This window comes from Durio zibethinus, chromosome 28 (assembly GCF_047325235.1).
Source record: "Durio zibethinus cultivar Kanyao isolate XHJ-2024 chromosome 28, ASM4732523v1, whole genome shotgun sequence".
Taxonomy (NCBI): domain Eukaryota; kingdom Viridiplantae; phylum Streptophyta; class Magnoliopsida; order Malvales; family Malvaceae; genus Durio; species Durio zibethinus.
This window is the reverse complement of record NC_143189.1, coordinates 265,295-280,912: the sequence shown is the minus strand read 5'-3', so window position 1 is coordinate 280,912 and position 15,618 is coordinate 265,295. Positions and strand designations below refer to the sequence as shown.

The 15,618-nt window shown below is 41.0% G+C and overlaps 1 non-coding gene and 3 pseudogenes across 1 annotated transcript; all 4 read right to left on the bottom strand.

Moving 5' to 3' along the window:
* Nucleotides 1-312: 312 nt before the first annotated feature.
* On the bottom strand, nucleotides 313-3,591 carry LOC149510583 (25S ribosomal RNA; annotated as a pseudogene).
* A 231-nt stretch (nucleotides 3,592-3,822) lies between these two features.
* LOC149510582 (5.8S ribosomal RNA) lies at nucleotides 3,823-3,978 on the bottom strand. Its single transcript, XR_016335272.1, has one exon. It is a non-coding gene; the product is annotated as a 5.8S ribosomal RNA (ribosomal RNA).
* Nucleotides 3,979-4,268: 290 nt separating this feature from the next.
* Nucleotides 4,269-5,555, bottom strand: LOC149510581 (18S ribosomal RNA; annotated as a pseudogene).
* Nucleotides 5,556-5,917: 362 nt separating this feature from the next.
* On the bottom strand, nucleotides 5,918-7,677 carry LOC149510580 (18S ribosomal RNA; annotated as a pseudogene).
* Nucleotides 7,678-15,618: the final 7,941 nt, after the last annotated feature.

Genomic DNA, 15,618 nt, shown 5'->3' with positions numbered 1-15,618 from the left:
TCGATTATGTTTGATGCAATTGCTTGCACCAACCAAGGGCCAGATGTTGTCGATGGTGTTTGAGGCAACAACTTGCACTAAGGACCAGTATGTCTAATGAAGTTTGAGGCAAGTGCTTGTACCAAGGGTAAGCCCTTCCCTGTAACAAATACCAAGGGCATTTGGTTGTTGTTTACTTAGACTCCTGAGAGAGGGATGTCATCACCCAGCCAAATCAGTTGCAATAGAGAACACCATTCATCCCCAACCCTAGAGGTATACAGTGTAAAAAATAAAGTGAATGGACTTTGGTGGGTGTGAAGCGAAGGAGGGATAAATCGAAGTGATGAAGGGCTGAATCTTAGTGGATCATCGTAACAAGGCCACTCTACCACTTATAATACCTTGTCATATATTTAAGCCATCTATAAAGGATTTTACCTACCACTCCATGGGAATGAGCCTTAAGGAGGCCCATGTGGCTTGTCCACTGTAAGGGCTGCACCTACGACATGTGCCATTGAGGGCCATGGGCCCTTACTAAGGTTGGCAATTGGGCAATGGGTGTGTGCATTATTTCTAGCCTGGATTCTAACTTAGAGGTGTTCAATCATAATCTAATGTATGGTAGCTTCACACTATTAGCTTTTCAACCAAACATGATGACCAATTGTGCAAATCAACGGCTCCTCTCATACTAGGTGTGACGCTACCATCAGTAGGGTAAAACTAATCTATCTCATGGTAGTCTAAACCTAGCTCATGTTTTCTAGTGGTGGGTGAACAATCTAACACTTGGTGAATTTTGCTTCACAATGATAGGAAGAGCCAACATCAAAGAATCAAAGAGCAATGTCGCTATGAATGCTTGGTTATCATAAGCCAATTATGCCTCAGGTAACTTTTCTCACACCTCTAGCTTTAAATTTTAAAGGTCTAAATGATCGATAGGCCACACTTTCATGATTCATATTCGTACTGGAAAATAGAATCAAATGAGCTTTTACCTTTTTGTTCCACACAAGATTTCTATTCTTGTTGAGCTCATCTTAAGACACTTGCATTATCTTTTAACAAATGTGCCGTCTTAGCCAAACTCCTCACCTAACAAGGTCTTCTGCTTGGATTGATCGACCAAAGGCAGTTTTGGTTCCAAAAGAAGGGGTCATGCCCTACCTTTGATTCATGGAATAAGTAAAATAATGTTAAAAGTTGTGATATTTCAATTTTGCCCAAGGGCTCCCTCTTATCCTATACCTCTCAAGTCATTTCACAAAGTTGGACTCTGCCAAACTCATTCCCTTGGTTGTGGTTTTGTTGGATAGTAGATAGGGATAATGGGAATCTCATTAATCCATTTATGGACGTCACTAATTAGATGATGAGGCATTTGGCTACCCTAAGAGAGTCATAGTTACTCCCGCTATTTACCTGCACTTGGTTGAATTTCTTCACTTTGACATTTAGAGCACTAGGCAAAAATCACTTTGAGTGAGCATTCGTAGGGACCATTGCAATACTTTGTTTTAACTAAATAGTTGGATTCCACTTGTTCATAACAGTTTTGAGTCGAGTATTCATCATCTAGGAAAGATCCCTAAGGGAGCCATCCCTAGTCCATCCCCTAGCCGACATATGATGACCCATTCTCATTGTAAGAGTAGCTTGAGTAGTGCACTAGTAACCGATGGGTTCAGGATTGGGACCCCCATGCCTAGCCTTCAAAGCCAACCCTTTTCCTAAGGTTACAAATCCATTTTATCGATATCCTTTACCTATATTAAGTCATCAACCAAAGGTTGTTCACCTTAAAGACCTGATGCAGTTATGAGTATGACTGGGCATGGATGGTAGTTGGTCCTCTGGATTTTTAAAGGTTGCTAAGGGCACATTAGACACCATGCAATGTGTAGTGCTCTTTTGGTTGTTGGACCCTACCTTTGGTTGAGCCATTTCTAGGGTAGGCAGGCCATTAAATAAAAAAGATAACTTTTCCTGAAACCCCCACCAACATCTTCAAACTCCTTAACGTTACCATTAGTCACCGCGTCTTGGTTTAGGAATTTTAGCTTGATTTTCTTTTGAAGCGTGTGCTGAACGTGTTATCGGATAACCTTTCCCCATATTTTAAGATCAACTAACCCATGTGCAAGTGCCATTCATATGGAACCTTTCTCTTCTTCAGCCTTCAAAGTTCTTATTTGAATATTTGCTACTACCACCAAGATCTATACTGATGGTCACTCTGCTCATGCTTTAGGTTTTGCAGTGCCCCCACACCTTGCTATTCATTAGGGCTGGCCCTTACCCTAACAGCCATATATAGGTCATGTGCTTAAGCACCATCCATTTTTAGGGCTAGTTGATTTGGCAGGTGAGTTATTACACACTTTTTAGTGGATTTTGGCTTTTATTACCACTGTCCTATTGTCTTAATTGACCAACACCCTTTGTGGGTTCTAGGTTAGCATGCAGTTAGGCATCGTAACCTAGCATCTAGTTTATCCTACATTGCCACTTCTGTTTAACAAAATGGCCCACTTGGAGCTTACGATTCCATGGAGCAGTTCCATGAAGTAGCCTCACCCTCTTACCTATTTAAAGTTTGAGAATAGGTTAAAGGTGTTGCACCTCCGATGCCTCTAATCATTGGCTTTACTTGATAGAACTTGCTAAGGGCTCTAGCTATCCTAAGAAAAACTTTAGAGGGAGCTAGCTACTAGACATTTCAATTAGTTTTTCACCCTATACCCAAGTCAAACGAATGATTTACATGTTAGTATTGCTACGGGCCTCTACCGAAGTTTTCACTACCTTCGCTTCACTCAGCCATAGTTCAAAAGATCAAGGTTGGTCGATAGTGCACTTGTGAGGGATCTTGCCAATTAGTTTCCTTGCGCTTTATGGGTTTTCTAGCTCGTTGACTTGCACACATGTTAGACTCCTTGGTTCATGTTTCAAGATGGGCCAGATGGGGAGCCTATAGGTTGACCCAGGAGCACATATGGGCTGACACACATCTAGATGGCATGTGTTGCATTCCACAATAGTGGCGACAATGTCTCTGTAGGCATATAAAAAGCTTGAGCTTTAGCCATTACCATGATCTGCATCGATCCGTGCCTCAAGTTGATTGATGGACCAGCTCTTGCCATTCCACATCCAATTGAGGCACATCCCTAGCCCCTATCTACTTCTTTACTGATAATTTCATGCACTTTTTGACTCTTTTTTTAAAGTTCTTTTCATCTTTCCCTCACGATACTTGTTCGTTATTGGTCTCTTCCTTGTATTCAGCCTTGGATAGAATTTATTACCTGATTAGGGTACATTCCTAAACAACTCAACTCGTAGATAGTGCTTCATGGTGTGATAGGGTCTAGGCATAATGAGGCTTTCACCCTTTTTGATACCTCTTTCTAGTGGACTTGGGCCCAATCCACCATTGAGGATGCTTCTCCATACTACAATTTGGACATTAAAGGTGCTCGATTATCAAGTTAGCCTTTTCCCACTTCGCTCATCAATACTAGGGGAATCCTGGTAAGTTTCTTTTCCTTTACTTATTGATATGCTTAAACTCAAAGAGTAATCTTGCCTAACCTAGGGTCATGATGCAAGCATTGATTGAGTGATCCGAGGGGTCTGGTGGGGTTAAGATGGAAAATCAATGCTCATCAATAGAGACAATACATGCTGGGAGCTTTACCAGCAATAGTCACGGCACTATTGTTACTGAGGACTCACTTTGGGGCCAACAACAACTGATGAGATCGTAAGAGGCCATCTTTTGCCCCCTCATTTGAAGCTCGATGGGTGGGGGGTTGAGGGGGTGATAATGCAGGACACCCAGGCAATCAAGCCCTTTGCCTAATGGCTTGGGGTGAAACTTGCATTCAAAGACTCGATGGCTCATGGGATTCTGCAATTCACACCAAGTATCATATTTCACTATGTTCTTCATCGATGCGAGAGTTGAGATATCTATTGTTATGAGTCATTTTGGTTTTTCATGACAAAAAAAGTCATGGTGCCACCCATGCATGCAATGTGAACCGATGACAATGGCACACATGCTCTTTTTCATTTCAATCCCTTAGTGCGATTCATGTTGGGGATTCATTATTCGACCACAAGTAATGGCAGTGATTGTTTTGCTCACTCGACAGGCAAAACAAAGTGACCATCGTGAACACCCACAATCGAAAGAGCCTTGGGGCACGAAGGCAGCCTCGCCCTATTGATGTTTTGTTAACATATTCATGTGTCATTCATTGAGCAAGTTTCAACAATGATCCTTCCACAAGTTCACCTATGAAAACCTTGTTATGACTTCTCCTTCCTCTAAATTATAAAGTTTAATGGACTTATCATGATGTCACAGGCAACAAACCATCCACGTCACCATGATTTGAACACTTCATGGACCATTCAATGGTAGGAGTGACAGGTGGTGTGTACAAAGGGTAGGGATGTAGTTAATGCAAGCTGATGACTCACGCTTACTAGGAATTTCTCATTGAAGACCAATAATGGCAATGATCTATCCCCATCATGATGAAATTTCAAAGATTACCTGGCCTTATCAGCCAAGGCTATAAATATATTGAATACATTAGTGTATTGTGTGTGTGGCCCAAAATATCTAAGGGTATCATAGACTTGTTATTGCCTTAAACTTCCTTAACCTAAAAGGCCATAGTCATTCTAAGAAGCTAGCCATGAAGGTTCACCTTCGCATAGCTAGTTAGTAGGCTGAGGTCTCGTTCGTTAATTGAATTAACCAAACAAATCGCTCCACCAACTAAGAATGGCCATGCACTACCACCTATAGAATAAAAAAAAGAGCTTTTAATCTATCAATCCTTAGTATGTCTAGACTTGGTAAGTTTCCATGTGTTGAGTCAAATTAAGCCATAGGCTCCACTACTAGTGGTGCCCTTTCATCAATTCTTTAAGTTTTAGCCTTATGACTATACTCTACCTGAAACCCAAAAACTTTGATTTCTTATAAGGTGCCAGAGGAGTCATAAAAGTAACATCTGTTGATCCTTGGTTGGCATCGTTTATGGTTAAGACTAAGACAGTATCAAATCATCTTTAAGCCTTTAACTTTCATTCTTGATTAATGAAAACATCCTTGGCAAATGTTTTCACAGTTGTTCATCTTTCATAAATCCAAGAATTTCACCTTTGACTATGAAATACGAATGTCCTTAACTATCCTTATTAATCATTACTCCAATCGCCATAGCATCATAAAAAATTTGAACCGACAGCAATAGGGGTTTCAACGATTAAAAGTGAGGGGCCAAGGGGTGTGTGCACATGATATGTGATGGGTATTGGTCCTTGGCCCTTATATTAGCCCCCTATCCCCCAATGAACCTCAATAACTCATACCCCCTTAATGAGCATTAAAGATTTTACGATTCACAGTCAGTAGCCATTCAAGTGTCTGAAATGGGGACACTTTTTTCAAATGGCCACAAAATCTTCTACACTGATTTTTTAGCTAAATGTTTTTGTGGATGCCAACAAAACTACAAGAAGTTTTCTACACATGGGATTTTGTAATTCTCACCAAGTATAACATTTTGCTATGTTCTTCATCAATGCGAAACCCAAGATATCTATTGCTGAGAGTCATTTTGGTTTTCCATGAAAAAAGGACTTATGGTGCCACCTACGAACACACAGCGAAAGGGATAGCAACATCACATGCGCTCTTTTTCATTCTAGTTCTTTAGTGCGATATGCATCGAGGGCTCGTTATTTGGCCACAGACGATGATACCAATCATTTTACCCATTCGGGAGGCAAAACAAATTGATCGTCGCACATGCCCAGGCCTAGAAGAGGCTCAGGGCATGAAGGCACGCTTGCCCTCTCAGTGTTTCATTAACACATTATGGGTCATTCTTTGAGCAATTTTTGACAATGATCCTTCCCCAGGTTCACCTACAAAAACATTGTTGCAACTTCTTTTTCCTCTAAATGATAAGGTTCAGTGGACTTCCCATGATGTCGTAAGTAGCAAACCATCCACATCACCATGATCCAAACACTTTACTAAACATTCAATTAGTAGGATGGGCTGTGTGTAAAAAGGGCAAAGATGTAGTCAACATGAGCTGATGACTTGCACTTACTATCCCCAGCATGATGAAATTTCAAAGATTACCCAAACCTATCAGCCAAGGCTATAGACTCATTGAACACATCAGTGTAGCACATGTGCAACCCAGAATATCTAAGGGCATCACAAACCTATTATTGCCTCAAACTTCCTTAGCTTAAGTAGCCATAGTCCCTCTAAGAAGCTAGCCACAAAGGATCATTTCCATGTAGCTAGTTAGCAAGCTGAGGTCTTGTTCGTTAATGGATTTAACTAGACAAATCAATCCACCAACTAAAAACTACCATGCACCACCTCCCATAGAATCAAGAAAGAGCTCTCAGTCTATCAATCTTTATTATGTCTAGACCTAGTAAGTTTCCCTGTATTGAGTCAAATTAAGCCATAGGTTGCACTCCTAGTGGTGCCCTTCCATCAATTCTTTTAACTTTTAACCTTGTAACCATACTCCCCCCAGAACCTAAAGACTTTGATTTCTCATAAGGTGTCGATGGAGTCTTGAAAGTAACATCCATCGATCCTTGGTTGACATCATTTATGGTTGAGACTAGGATGATATCAGATCATTTTCAAGCTTGCAACTTTGATTCTTGATTAATGAAAACATCCTTGGTAAATGCTTTCATAATTGTTTATCTTTCATAAATCCAAAAATTTCACCTCTGACTATGAATATGAATGCCTTCGACTATCCTTGTTAATCATTACTTTGATCTCAAAGGCCACCATAATAGGATAGAAATCCTATAACGTTATCTTATGCTAATGTATACAAGCATAGGCCTACTTTGAGCACTCTAATTTTTTCAAAATAATAGCACTAAAGGAATGACTCGACCAGTTAAGGCTAGGAGCACATCTTTAAAAGAAGGATGAGTAGATCGATGCTCACCGTAGGTAGATTAGATGACCCAACCCTAATTTTGACTATGAGCTTTTTAACTGTAACAACTTAAATATATCCTATTAAAATTGGTATTACCATAGCTACTGGCACCAGACTTGCCCTCCAATGGATCCTTATTAAGGGATTTAGATTGTACTCATTTCAATTACCAAACTCATAGAGCCTGATATTGTTATTTATTGTGACTACCACCCCATGTTAGGATTGGGTACTCTGCACACTTGCTACCTTCTTTGGATTTGCTAGTCGTTTCTTAGGTTCCCTCTTCGAAATTGAACCCTAATTCTCTGTTACCCTTCACCACCATGGTAGGCCACTATCCTACCATCGAAAGTTGATAGGATAGAAATTTGAATGATGTGTCACCAGCATAAAGGCCGCATGATTTGTTGAGTTACTATGAATCATTAGAGCAATGGTTAAAGCCTGCATCAACCTTTTATCTAATAAATGTATCCCTTCTAGAAGTTGGGGTTTGTTGCACGTATTAGCTCTAGAATTATTATGGTCATTGGAGTAGTAGATACCATCAAACAAACTATAATTGATTTAATGAGCCATTTGTAGTTTCACAGTTTGAATTAGTTCATACTTACCATGCATGGCTTAATCTTTGAGACAAGCTTTTGACACTGGTAGGATCAACCATGTAGCATTCCTTTAGGATGTTAGCACTGTATGGGCCTCAATACACTGACAGAGTGACAAAGAGAGCCAACATGGAGCACAAGTGTTAAGCATGTTGAGCATGTAAAATACATAGCATCGAATGAACAAGGATCAAAAGCCTGCACCCATAAAACATTTTGCATCTGAGAGCTTGATTGAACACTACTGCACCAATGTGGCCATAGAGGTTTGGGTGGTAAACTTGGGACATGAGGCATGATTGAGATCTAACCCATAGCCCCTAAGGACACAAGACGGATAAGGGATGCCAAGACATCTAGTTTCAATCAATTTAGGTATGCAGCATAAGATCCCAATTGTGCCTCCAGGGTACGATGACCACATGAGGGAGATTAAAGAGGATGACATGTCAACAGTTCGATGAATCGAGCATGGAGCCTATCAACACACATAATCATAGCACCACTCATATGCCCATTGCATACATGTGGTAGAAACCATGCACACTGGTCCATAACCTACCCAATCGATTACTTGATGAGTGAACAGAGGAAATGATGTACGAGGCCATGCCATAACCACTTGGCACAAGAAAAACACAAGCAATGGCCACGAGACTGCCCTTGCTAACCGATAGGTAATAATGACATGACACCACCAATGCTTCGTCTAGCTAGGGCCTCACACGCCAACTCCACTGCCACCACCCCAAGGGGACATTGCTTGATCAATGACTTGTTCTTGGGGTCTTGGACAACATTGGCTGCATGTACGGGCTTGGCCAGGCCAAGGCATTTTTATGGTCGATGAGAAAGGACCACTAGATTATGAAATACTTGAAAGACTTGGCAAGACCAAGCCTGAGATAGTAGTTTTGCTTGCACCATCTTGGGAAACCGTTGCCTAATTTAGGGACTTGGTTTAGGGTCTGGGGTAAAATTAGCCATAGATGTCATGGACTGTGTATAAGTCATAGACCAAAAGGGTCACGGTCGGGACTTGCTAGAGATGGTACAGGCGAATCACTAAGAAGGATTGAGACCAAGGTCTTAAAGGCACATACTTTAACCAAGTGTGCAGACTAAGGCTAAGGTTAGAGTGTAGGAGTAAACTCATGGTAAGTTGCACAATGCTAGGCATGACGACTACTTGCTAGAAGGTTTAAGAGCACCCCAGGATGTGGCATAGGTAGTCAAACATAGAAAGGCCTAGAACCATCTAGAGACAGGCTATGCACACAGGCATGAAAGTGCCTAGAAAAGCCTAAAGGTAGGCCAAGTGTGTGGGCATCGAAGGCCTTAGAAGGGTCAGGCATGGGCTTAGTGATAGGCATTGTAGCATCTAGAGAAAAAGCCTCTAGAAGACCCTTGCTATGAGCAGAGTGGCACTTAGATGGAGAAAACTTTAGAACCCATTTGGTGTGGGCACTCACCGAAAGCGCCCTGACTCTTCTAGACCCAAGGGCTTGGTAGGGAGCCTAAAACCAATATATCTCTAAAAAGGCCTTAGCTGACTTTGTTGAAGCTTGGAAACCCTAGAACTATCTATAAGGCCCATACACTTGGATTCATTATAACCATAAGTACCAAAGGGGCTCAAGTATAAATAAAAGAACCTTCCCCTCATTTGTACATAAGCCATAACCAAGTGAACATAAAGAAGCAAGAATGTAAGCATTAGCGATATAGGCCTTGAGAGCCTTTGTAGAGAACACATAAGGGGCTATATTCCAAGAGTAAGTGTACATACCCCATCAAGTAAATAAACTACTAGTGCCTTAACCATTTCCTTCCTAGCTTTTTCTTAAACTCTTAGGAGGTTAGTTGAGTTCCAGTACAAGTGAACGGCATAATCGATTAGTGTATGGCACCTAGTCAGTTTAAAGACTAACTTAGGCATACAAATGGTAGTTTCCCACCTAAGGTTGCATGATAGATAGGCTTAAGCTCTCAGCCTATGATAGTTGGTATTAGTGCTATTTCTAATTAGAGTTGGTATTAGAGTAAGTTTCAAACCTTGGTTACGATAAGTGTTGGTGTCGATTCGAATGCACAGGTAGCTTGTGTGTTAGTGTGTCAGTTGTGCTGTAAACTTGCAGTAGAAAGTATTATACAGGTGATTGCTAGTTGTCGATGCCAAGAGTGGCGCATAAATATGTGTAAGTGCTCCTAAGTAAATTGTAGGAAGTCCTTAGTTCGAGCTTTGTAATTATGGTGCGCATGAAAAAGCACGGCTAGTAACTTTCAAGTGGAGTGCATAAGTGAAGTGCAAGAGGTCAACCCACCCATAAGCAAGGAGAGAAAGACTGGTTTGAAGGATCTATTGTCATCCATGGCTTTTCGATTAGCAAAATGAAAATTAGCCATGGGAGATTTTAGGGATCAATTTAAAGACACTGAGAATTGCATCCAATAGCTAGACTTGGCACAGGAAAAGCTTAAAAAAGAGATGCACAATGTCTTGACTCAAGATATAGAAGTGCTTATGCATAATAATAAAGCTCTAAAGGCTCAAGTGGTAGCTTTATGAGAAGAACTAGAGCAATTCAAGTAGAAGTTTGTTGCATTTCAGGTTGCATAGTTGCGAACAAGGGTTTAGGACCTAGGGTGAAAGTCCTAAGCCAAAGCCATTCATGAGAAGTAGCTCAGCTAAAGAAGTTGACAACTTCATGTAGGGCATGGGGTAGTACTTCATAGTGGTTAGTACAATGGAAGAAGCCATGGTAAGCATGTTGCCATGTACTTAACTAATGTGGCCTTATTATGGTGGCATCGAAGGTACAACAACATACGGTGAGGGTACATTGCAATCACCATATAGGATCAATTTGTGAGGGAACTAATAAGAAAGTTTAAGCTAGAGTATGCAAAAGAAAAAGCTCAGGCAAAGCTTCACCAATTCACTCAAAAAGAAAGAGTGTGAGACTATTATCGAGAGTTCTTGGAACTATCACTTATGGTTCCCAGCATAGCCAAGCAAGAAGCCTTGTTCTACTTCTTTGACTGGTTAAAGTCATGGGTAAGAATCAAGCTGAAATATTGTAAGGTCCAAAACTTGAGTCAGGTAATTACAGTTGCTAAATCGTTGGTTAAGTATCAGTATACCAAGTTTCTTAAGCCTAGAGGCAACGACTTAAGTGGGAGGGACAAGAGCAACTGCTCTTCATTAAAGGATGAGGTTGAAGAGAAGCCATAACATCACAATGCAAGGGTTGAGAAGCTTGACAAGGACAAAGGTAAGAAGGCTATTACCTTTAACCGCTTCTTGTGTTCAAGATCACATATACCTAGGGATTACACATAATAGAAGAAGCTTGTAGCCATTGTGGAGACTTATAAGGAGTCCAATGGTAAGAATAATGGTAGCAATCAGCACGTTGAGGACTCTAATGGTGTGTTAAAGCTTGGTGCTATTTGGATGAACCAAGAGGAGCGAACTTCTCAAGCTCTCGATGAAAATGATAATGGTATGGCTATGGAGAGCCACCAATCAAGCTAATAGGATTAGTAGAGTGTGGTCATGGAGAGCCACCAATTGAACCAAAGAGATCAGGCAGACCCTTTCATTAGAGTGTATAGAGGTGACTCTTAAGTAAAAATTGGTTTGGTAACAAACATGTGACTGTCAAGGTAAGAGAAAGGGATGATCATGATCAGGTGCTAAGGACCATTGAGATAAGAGACAAACAATGAACCAACGCACGTGTGGGGTGGAGGATAGACATTCCCTTAGCAACAAGGGCATTGCTAGGACAAGTGAGGGAGAATATCATAGACCGTGCATGAGTTCTAGACCAAAAGGGTCATATGATGAGACTTACTTAAGATGGTACAAGTGAAGCACTAGGAAGTATTGAGACCAAGGTCCTAATATTATACCCAAATGTGTAGGCCAAAGCTAGGGCTAGAGTGTAAGAGTACACTTATAGTGAGCTACAAGGTGCTAGGCATGAAGACGGCTTGCTAGAAGGTTCTAGAATACCTCAGGATATAGGACAAGCAGTCAGGTACAGAAAAGCCTAGAACTACCTAGAGATAGGCCATGCATGTAGGTATGAAAGGGTTTAGAGAAGCCTAGAGGTAGACTAAGTGCATGAGCACCAAAGGTTTCAAAAGGGCTAGGGATGGGCACATGGACAGGCACTATAGCACCTAGACAAAGAAGCCTTTAGAAGACCCTAGCTATAAGTAGAGTGGCACCCAGATGGAGAAAACTTTGGAACCCATTTGGCATAGGCACTCAATGAAAGTGTCTGAACTCTTCCAAACCTAAGGGCTCGGTAAGGAGCCTAAGACTAGCATATCTCTATAAAGGCCTTAACCGACCTTATTGAGCCTGGTTACCCTAGAATTATCTAGAAGGTCTTCAATGGCCATATAGTTTGATTCATTGTAACCGTAAGTACCAATGGGGCTTAAGCATAAATAGTAGAGACTCTCTCTCATTTGTACAAAAGCCATAACTAAATGAAAACATATGGAAGCATGAGTATGAACATTAGGGACTTAAGCCTTAAGAGCCTTTGTAGAGAACACATAGGGATTAACATACCCCATTAAGTAAATAAACTAGTCTTGCCTTAACCATTTCTTTCATAGTTTTCTCCTAAACTCTTAGGAGGTTAGTCAAGTTCCAACACAAGTGCATAGCACAGTTGGTTTGTGCATGGCACTAAGTCCTTTTAAAGGCTGACTTAGGCATATGAATGGTAATTTCCCACCTAAGGCCATATGGTAGCTAGGCTTAAGCTCCCAACCTATGACAATTGGTATCAAGTCAATTTCTAACTGAAGTTGGTATTAAAGTAGGTTTCAAACTTTGGTTACAATCGGTGTTGGTGTCAATTCTAGTGCATACACAGCTTGAGTGTTAGTGTGTCGATTATGCTATAGACTTGTAATGAAAAGTGTTGTATGGGTGATTGTTGGTTGTCAGTTCTAAGAATAGGGCATAAATACACTTGAGTGCTCTTAATGAAATTATGGAAAATCCTTAGTCTGAGCTTCACAATTGTGGTGCATATGCCAAAGCATGGCTAGTAACCTTCAGGTGAAGTGCACGAGTGAAGTGCAAAACAGCCACCCACCTACAACAAGAGGAAAAAAGCCAGTTCAAAGGATCTATTGTCATCCATGGACTCTCAGTTGGTAAAATATGAGTTAGCCATGGGAGATTTGATGGATTAGTTCAAAGACAATGAGGATTGCATCCAAGAGTTAAACTTGATATAGGAAGAGCTCAAAGAAAAGATGCACGATGCCTTGACTCTAGAGATAGAAGTGCTCACGTAGTATAATGAAGCTCTAGAGGCTCAAGTGGTAGCCTTACGGGAAGAAATAGAGCAATCTGGGGCTGGAGTTTGTTATGTTTCAAGCTACTATAGTTACAAATAAAGGTTTGGGACCTACAATGAAAGTGCCCAAGCCAAAGCCATTTGCAAGAAGTCACTCAACTAAAGAAGTCAACAACTTCGTGTAGGGCATAAAGTAGTACTTTTGAATGGCTAGTATAGCAGAAGAGGCTAAGATAAGCACTATTGCCATGAACTTAATTGATGTGGCCCTATTATGGTGTTGTCAAAGATGCAATAGCATGCAGCAAAGGGAGACTGCAACACCATATGGGATCAATTTGTGAAGGAACTAATGAGATAGTTTAAACTAGAGTATGAGAAGAAGAAGCTTGGGTGAAGCTTCGTTGGCTCACTCAAATGGGAAGAGTGTAAAACTATTGTTAGGAGTTCTTAGAATTGTCACTTATGGTTCCCAACATGGGTGAGCAAGAAGCCTTGCTCTACTTCCTTGATAGGTTAAAGCTATGGGCAAGAATTGAGTTAAAATGGCATAGGGTCCAAGATTTGAGTCAGGCAATTATAATTTCCAAATCATTGGTCAAGTATAAGTGCACCAAGTCTCTCGAGACTAGGGACAACAGCTTAGGTGGGGGAGACAAGAGTAATCACTTTTCATCAAAAGATGAGAATGAGGAGAAGCTTTGGCATTGTAAGAAAAAGGTCGAGGAGTCTAACAAGGATAAGGGTAAGAAGGTCATTACTTTTACTTGCTTCTTGTGTTTAAGACCACATAGGCCTAGAGATTGCCCATAATAAAAGAAGCTTGTAGCCATTGTAAAGATTTATAAGGAGTCCAATGGTAAGAATAATGATAGCAATCAGCACCTTAAAGACTCCATTGATGTGTTGAGGCTCAGTGCTATTCGATTGAGCCAAAAAAAGCAAACCTCTCAAGCTCTCGATAAATGTGATAATGGTGTGGCTACAAAGAGCCACCAATCAAGCTAATAGGATCAATGGAGTATGGACATAGAGAGTCAGCAATCAAACTAAAGAGATCAACTAAACCCCTTTTATCAAAGTGCATAGTGGGTGACTCTAAGGAAAAAGTTAGTTTAATAGTAGACACATAAATATCAAGGCAATAGAAAGGGATGATCATGATTAGGTGCCAAAGGCCATTGGGATAAGAGAGAAACATCGATCTAGCATGCATGTGTGGTGAAGCATTGGCATTCCTTTAGCAACAAGGGCATTGCTAGAATGAGTAAGGGAGAATGTCACAGATCATGCATGAGTCATCGACCAAGAAGGTCACATGATGGAACTTGCTCAAGATGGTGAGGTGAAGCATTAGGTAGGTTCAAGACCAAGTTCCTAAAGGCACATACTTTACCCAAATGTGTGAGCCAAGGCCAAGGCTAGAGTGTAGAAGCACCCTCATGGTGAGCTACACAGTGTCAGGCATGAGGATTGCCTACTAAAAGGTTTTAGAACACCTTAGGATATGGTATAGGTAGTTAAACATAAAAAGGCCTAGAACATGGAAGGGTTAGACAAGCCTATAGGTAGGCTAGGTGGACGGGTACCAAAAGTTTTAGAAGGACCAAGCACAGGCATAGTGACGGGCATTATAGCATCTAGATGAAGAAGCCTTTAGAAGGCCCTAGCCATAGGTAGAGTGGCACCTAAATAAAGAATACTCTAGAACACACTAGGCATGGGCATTGAGTGAAAATGCTTGGGCTTTTCCAAACCCAAGTGCTTAATAGGGAGCTTGAAACCAGCATATCTCTAAAAAGGCCTTAGCCTACCTTATTGAAGTGTAGGCACCATAGAATAGTGTAGAAAGCTCTTAAAGGCCATACACTTGGATTCATTGTAACCATAAGTACCAAGGGGACTCAAGTATAAATAGAAGAGCCTTTTCCTCATTTGTACATAAACCATAACCAAGTGACAACATAACAAAGCAAGATTATGAGCAGTAGGGACATAGGCCTTGAAAGGCTTTGTAGAGAACACATAGGGACTATGTTCCAATAGCAAGTGTACATACCTAATCAAGTAAATAAATTATTCTTGCCTTGACCATTTTCTTCCTAGCTTTCTCTTAAATTCCTAGGAGGTTAGTCGAGTTCTAGCACAAGTGCATGACATAGTCGATTAGTGCACGGCACCAAGTTGGTTTAAAGGCTAACTTAGGCATATAGACGATAGTTTCCCACCTAAGGCCGCATGGTAGCTAGGCTTAAGCTTTTGGCTTGTGACATAGGCACGGGCTTGAGCTCAGCACAACCAAGCCCCTTTTCCACATGAATGTCAACTGGTCAAGGCCATAGGCTCCTACAGGTCACTAGACTAACCAGTCACCAGACAACATGACGAGAAGGCAAACATGGCCTAGATTTTGCTCTAAGGACATTATCATGGATATATGTAATGGCAAGCCCATCATGTACACCTACTCCCCTCATGGAGGGGAAAGAGGGGCATGGACAACCAACTTCTAAAGAGCATGAGAGATTTTATAGATATGCTTATAGCAGACATTAGAGCATTTGACATATGGATGTTTTTTTCAAATAGGAATATCTCGCACCAAGATTTTATAGGTTTTAATGGTGGTCAAGGCATGTACTGATACTAAAGCCCAGCATGTGCTAACAC